We start from the raw sequence: 7,867 nt of genomic DNA, 5'->3' as shown, positions 1-7,867 counted from the left end.
TGGATGAATGATCAGTAGTCGACAGGATATAAATAGCACTCCTAAAGAAGATGCAGTGTGGATGAATGATCAGGATATAAATAGCACTCCTAAAGAAGATGCAGTGAGGATGAATGATCAGGATATAAATAGCACTCCTATAGAAGATGCAGTGTGGATGAATGATCAGGATATAAATAGCACTCCTAAAGAAGATGCAGTGTGGATGAATGATCAGGATATAAATAGCACTCCTAAAGAAGATGCAGTGTGGATGAATGATCAGGATATAAATAGCACTCCTAAAGAAGATGCAGTGTGGATGAATGATCAGTAGTAACAGGATATAAATAGCACTCCTAAAGAAGATGCAGTGTGGATGAATGATCAGGATATAAATAGCACTCCTAAAGAAGATGCAGTGTGGATGAATGATCAGGATATAAATAGCACTCCTAAAGAAGATGCAGTGAGGATGAATGATCAGGATATAAATAGCACTCCTAAAGAAGATGCAGTGTGGATGAATGATCAGGATATAAATAGCACTCCTAAAGAAGATGCAGTGTGGATAAATGATCAGGATATAAATAGCACTCCTAAAGAAGATGCAGTGAGGATGAATGATCAGGATATAAATAGCACTCCTAAAGAAGATGCAGTGTGGATGAATGATCAGTAATGACAGGTTTTAAATAGCACTCCTAAAGAAGATGCAGTGTGGATGAATGATCAGGATATAAATAGCACTCCTAAAGAAGATGTAGTGTGGATGAATGATCAGTAGTCGACAGGATATAAATAGCACTCCTAAAGAAGATGCAGTGTGGATGAATGATCAGGATATAAATAGCACTCCTAAAGAAGATGCAGTGTGGATGAATGATCAGGATATAAATAGCACTCCTAAAGAAGATGCAGTGTGGATGAATGATCAAGATATAAATAGCTCTCCTAAAGAAGATGCAGTGTGGATGAATGATCAGTAGTGACAGGATATAAATAGCACTCCTAAAGAAGATGCAGTGTGGATGAATGATCAGGATATAAATAGCACTCCTAAAGAAGATGCAGTGTGGATGAATGATCAGTAGTCGACAGGATATAAATAGCACTCCTAAAGAAGATGCAGTGTGGATGAATGATCAGGATATAAATAGCACTGCTAAAGAAGATGCAGTGTGGATGAATGATCAGGATATAAATAGCACTCCTAAAGAAGATGCAGTGTGGATGAATGATCAGTAGTGACAGGATATAAATAGCACTCCTAAAGAAGATGCAGTGAGGATGAATGATCAGGATATAAATAGCACTGCTAAAGAAGATGCAGTGTGGATGAATGATCAGGATATAAATAGCACTTCTAAAGAAGATGCAGTGTGGATGAATGATCAGGATATAAATAGCACTCCTAAAGAAGATGCAGTGTGGATGAATGATCAGGATATAAATAGCACTCCTAAAGAAGATGCAGTGTGGATGAATGATCAGTAGTGACAGGATATAAATAGCACTCCTAAAGAAGATGCAGTGTGGATGAATGATCAGGATATAAATAGCACTCCTAAAGAAGATGCAGTGTGGATGAATGATCAGGATATAAATAGCACTCCTAAAGAAGATGCAGTGTGGATGAATGATCAGGATATAAATAGCACTCCTAAAGAAGATGCAGTGTGGATGAATGATCAGGATATAAATAGCACTCCTAAAGAAGATGCAGTGTGGATGAATGATCAGGATATAAATAGCACTCCTAAAGAAGATGCAGTGAGGATGAATGATCAGGATATAAATAGCACTCCTAAAGAAGATGCAGTGTGGATGAATGATCAGGATATAAATAGCACTCCTAAAGAAGATGCAGTGTGGATGAATGATCAGGATATAAATAGCACTCCTAAAGAAGATGCAGTGAGGATGAATGATCAGGATATAAATAGCACTCCTAAAGAAGATGCAGTGTGGATGAATGATCAGTAATGACAGGTTTTAAATAGCACTCCTAAAGAAGATGCAGTGTGGATGAATGATCAGGATATAAATAGCACTCCTAAAGAAGATGTAGTGTGGATGAATGATCAGTAGTCGACAGGATATAAATAGCACTCCTAAAGAAGATGCAGTGTGGATGAATGATCAGGATATAAATAGCACTCCTAAAGAAGATGCAGTGTGGATGAATGATCAGGATATAAATAGCACTCCTAAAGAAGATGCAGTGTGGATGAATGATCAAGATATAAATAGCTCTCCTAAAGAAGATGCAGTGTGGATGAATGATCAGTAGTGACAGGATATAAATAGCACTCCTAAAGAAGATGCAGTGTGGATGAATGATCAGGATATAAATAGCACTCCTAAAGAAGATGCAGTGTGGATGAATGATCAGTAGTCGACAGGATATAAATAGCACTCCTAAAGAAGATGCAGTGTGGATGAATGATCAGGATATAAATAGCACTGCTAAAGAAGATGCAGTGTGGATGAATGATCAGGATATAAATAGCACTCCTAAAGAAGATGCAGTGTGGATGAATGATCAGTAGTGACAGGATATAAATAGCACTCCTAAAGAAGATGCAGTGAGGATGAATGATCAGGATATAAATAGCACTGCTAAAGAAGATGCAGTGTGGATGAATGATCAGGATATAAATAGCACTTCTAAAGAAGATGCAGTGTGGATGAATGATCAGGATATAAATAGCACTCCTAAAGAAGATGCAGTGTGGATGAATGATCAGGATATAAATAGCACTCCTAAAGAAGATGCAGTGTGGATGAATGATCAGGATATAAATAGCACTCCTAAAGAAGATGCAGTGTGGATGAATGATCAGGATATAAATAGCACTCCTAAAGAAGATGCAGTGTGGATGAATGATCAGGATATAAATAGCACTCCTAAAGAAGATGCAGTGAGGATGAATGATCAGGATATAAATAGCACTCCTAAAGAAGATGCAGTGTGGATGAATGATCAGGATATAAATAGCACTCCTAAAGAAGATGCAGTGTGGATGAATGATCAGGATATAAATAGCACTCCTAAAGAAGATGCAGTGAGGATGAATGATCAGGATATAAATAGCACTCCTAAAGAAGATGCAGTGTGGATGAATGATCAGTAATGACAGGTTTTAAATAGCACTCCTAAAGAAGATGCAGTGTGGATGAATGATCAGGATATAAATAGCACTCCTAAAGAAGATGTAGTGTGGATGAATGATCAGTAGTCGACAGGATATAAATAGCACTCCTAAAGAAGATGCAGTGTGGATGAATGATCAGGATATAAATAGCACTCCTAAAGAAGATGCAGTGTGGATGAATGATCAGGATATAAATAGCACTCCTAAAGAAGATGCAGTGTGGATGAATGATCAAGATATAAATAGCTCTCCTAAAGAAGATGCAGTGTGGATGAATGATCAGTAGTGACAGGATATAAATAGCACTCCTAAAGAAGATGCAGTGTGGATGAATGATCAGGATATAAATAGCACTCCTAAAGAAGATGCAGTGTGGATGAATGATCAGTAGTCGACAGGATATAAATAGCACTCCTAAAGAAGATGCAGTGTGGATGAATGATCAGGATATAAATAGCACTCCTAAAGAAGATGCAGTGAGGATGAATGATCAGGATATAAATAGCACTCCTATAGAAGATGCAGTGTGGATGAATGATCAGGATATAAATAGCACTCCTAAAGAAGATGCAGTGTGGATGAATGATCAGGATATAAATAGCACTCCTAAAGAAGATGCAGTGTGGATGAATGATCAGGATATAAATAGCACTCCTAAAGAAGATGCAGTGTGGATGAATGATCAGTAGTAACAGGATATAAATAGCACTCCTAAAGAAGATGCAGTGTGGATGAATGATCAGGATATAAATAGCACTCCTAAAGAAGATGCAGTGTGGATGAATGATCAGGATATAAATAGCACTCCTAAAGAAGATGCAGTGAGGATGAATGATCAGGATATAAATAGCACTCCTAAAGAAGATGCAGTGTGGATGAATGATCAGGATATAAATAGCACTCCTAAAGAAGATGCAGTGTGGATGAATGATCAGGATATAAATAGCACTCCTAAAGAAGATGCAGTGAGGATGAATGATCAGGATATAAATAGCACTCCTAAAGAAGATGCAGTGTGGATGAATGATCAGTAATGACAGGTTTTAAATAGCACTCCTAAAGAAGATGCAGTGTGGATGAATGATCAGGATATAAATAGCACTCCTAAAGAAGATGTAGTGTGGATGAATGATCAGTAGTCGACAGGATATAAATAGCACTCCTAAAGAAGATGCAGTGTGGATGAATGATCAGGATATAAATAGCACTCCTAAAGAAGATGCAGTGTGGATGAATGATCAGGATATAAATAGCACTCCTAAAGAAGATGCAGTGTGGATGAATGATCAAGATATAAATAGCTCTCCTAAAGAAGATGCAGTGTGGATGAATGATCAGTAGTGACAGGATATAAATAGCACTCCTAAAGAAGATGCAGTGTGGATGAATGATCAGGATATAAATAGCACTCCTAAAGAAGATGCAGTGTGGATGAATGATCAGTAGTCGACAGGATATAAATAGCACTCCTAAAGAAGATGCAGTGTGGATGAATGATCAGGATATAAATAGCACTGCTAAAGAAGATGCAGTGTGGATGAATGATCAGGATATAAATAGCACTCCTAAAGAAGATGCAGTGTGGATGAATGATCAGTAGTGACAGGATATAAATAGCACTCCTAAAGAAGATGCAGTGAGGATGAATGATCAGGATATAAATAGCACTGCTAAAGAAGATGCAGTGTGGATGAATGATCAGGATATAAATAGCACTTCTAAAGAAGATGCAGTGTGGATGAATGATCAGGATATAAATAGCACTCCTAAAGAAGATGCAGTGTGGATGAATGATCAGGATATAAATAGCACTCCTAAAGAAGATGCAGTGTGGATGAATGATCAGTAGTGACAGGATATAAATAGCACTCCTAAAGAAGATGCAGTGTGGATGAATGATCAGGATATAAATAGCACTCCTAAAGAAGATGCAGTGTGGATGAATGATCAGGATATAAATAGCACTCCTAAAGAAGATGCAGTGTGGATGAATGATCAGGATATAAATAGCACTCCTAAAGAAGATGCAGTGTGGATGAATGATCAGTAATGACAGGTTATAAATAGCACTCCTAAAGAAGATGCAGTGTGGATGAATGATCAGGATATAAATAGCACTCCTAAAGAAGATGTAGTGTGGATGAATGATCAGTAGTCAACAGGATATAAATAGCACTCCTAAAGAAGATGCAGTGTGGATGAATGATCAGGATATAAATAGCACTCCTAAAGAAGATGCAGTGTGGATGAATTATCAGGATGTAAATAGCACTCCTAAAGAAGATGCAGTGTGGATGAATGATCAGGATATAAATAGCACTCCTAAAGAAGATGCAGTGTGGATGAATGATCAGGATATAAATAGCACTCCTAAAGAAGATGCAGTGTGGATGAATGATCAGTAGTGACAGGATATAAATAGCACTCCTAAAGAAGATGCAGTGAGGATGAATGATCAGGATATAAATAGCACTGCTAAAGAAGATGCAGTGTGGATGAATGATCAGGATATAAATAGCACTTCTAAAGAAGATGCAGTGTGGATGAATGATCAGGATATAAATAGCACTCCTAAAGAAGATGCAGTGTGGATGAATGATCAGGATATAAATAGCACTCCTAAAGAAGATGCAGTGTGGATGAATGATCAGTAGTGACAGGATATAAATAGCACTCCTAAAGAAGATGCAGTGTGGATGAATGATCAGGATATAAATAGCACTCCTAAAGAAGATGCAGTGTGGATGAATGATCAGGATATAAATAGCACTCCTAAAGAAGATGCAGTGTGGATGAATGATCAGGATATAAATAGCACTCCTAAAGAAGATGCAGTGTGGATGAATGATCAGTAATGACAGGTTATAAATAGCACTCCTAAAGAAGATGCAGTGTGGATGAATGATCAGGATATAAATAGCACTCCTAAAGAAGATGTAGTGTGGATGAATGATCAGTAGTCAACAGGATATAAATAGCACTCCTAAAGAAGATGCAGTGTGGATGAATGATCAGGATATAAATAGCACTCCTAAAGAAGATGCAGTGTGGATGAATGATCAGGATATAAATAGCACTCCTAAAGAAGATGCAGTGTGGATGAATGATCAGGATATAAATAGCACTCCTAATGAAGATGCAGTGTGGATGAATGATCAAGATATAAATAGCACTCCTAAAGAAGATGCAGTGTGGATGAATGATCAGGATATAAATAGCACTCCTAAAGAAGATGCAGTGTGGATGAATAATCAGGATATAAATACACTCCTATAGAAGATGCAGTGTGGATGAATGATCAGGATATAAATAGCACTCCTAAAGAAGATGCAGTGTGGATGAATGATCAGGATATAAATAGCACTCCTAAAGAAGATGCAGTGTGGATGAATGATCAAGATATAAATAGCTCTCCTAAAGAAGATGCAGTGTGGATGAATGATCAGTAGTGACAGGATATAAATAGCACTCCTAAAGAAGATGCAGTGTGGATGAATGATCAGGATATAAATAGCACTCCTAAAGAAGATGCAGTGTGGATGAATGATCAGTAGTCGACAGGATATAAATAGCACTCCTAAAGAAGATGCAGTGTGGATGAATGATCAGGATATAAATAGCACTGCTAAAGAAGATGCAGTGTGGATGAATGATCAGGATATAAATAGCACTCCTAAAGAAGATGCAGTGTGGATGAATGATCAGTAGTGACAGGATGTAAATAGCACTCCTAAAGAAGATGCAGTGTGGATGAATGATCAGGATATAAATAGCACTCCTAAAGAAGATGCAGTGTGGATGAATGATCAGGATATAAATAGCACTCCTAAAGAAGATGCAGTGTGGATGAATGATCAGGATATAAATAGCACTCCTAAAGAAGATGCAGTGTGGATGAATGATCAGGATATAAATAGCACTCCTAAAGAAGATGCAGTGTGGATGAATGATCAGTAATGACAGGTTATAAATAGCACTCCTAAAGAAGATGCAGTGTGGATGAATGATCAGGATATAAATAGCACTCCTAAAGAAGATGTAGTGTGGATGAATGATCAGTAGTCAACAGGATATAAATAGCACTCCTAAAGAAGATGCAGTGTGGATGAATGATCAGGATATAAATAGCACTCCTAAAGAAGATGCAGTGTGGATGAATGATCAGGATATAAATAGCACTCCTAAAGAAGATGCAGTGTGGATGAATGATCAGGATATAAATAGCACTCCTAAAGAAGATGCAGTGTGGATGAATGATCAGGATATAAATAGCACTCCTAAAGAAGATGCAGTGTGGATGAATGATCAGTAGTGACAGGATATAAATAGCACTCCTAAAGAAGATGCAGTGAGGATGAATGATCAGGATATAAATAGCACTGCTAAAGAAGATGCAGTGTGGATGAATGTTCAGGATATAAATAGCACTCCTAAAGATGATGCATTTTCCAGTTTGCTACCAACTTGAAAGAGGGAACTTTAGCATAAAACCCACATGGAAAACTGAGATTCGGCAAATAACATATAAAGAGAGGCCAAACCAACAACAGAAGTTACTAAAACATAAATTGCTAATTTATGATGTAAAAGGTGGATTTTATGATGTAATGTCAACTTTATACATTTGTATCCCAGGACCACTCAATTTCCAATTTCTCCAGAAATCTGCTGTGGGTTACCCAGAATCACATTGGGTTACCCAGAATAACATCCTTTATCACTGACTGTAA

This window comes from Salmo salar, chromosome ssa03 (genome assembly GCF_905237065.1).
Source record: "Salmo salar chromosome ssa03, Ssal_v3.1, whole genome shotgun sequence".
Taxonomy (NCBI): domain Eukaryota; kingdom Metazoa; phylum Chordata; class Actinopteri; order Salmoniformes; family Salmonidae; genus Salmo; species Salmo salar.
The sequence above is the reverse complement of the archived record's forward strand: the minus strand, read 5'-3'. Positions refer to the sequence as shown.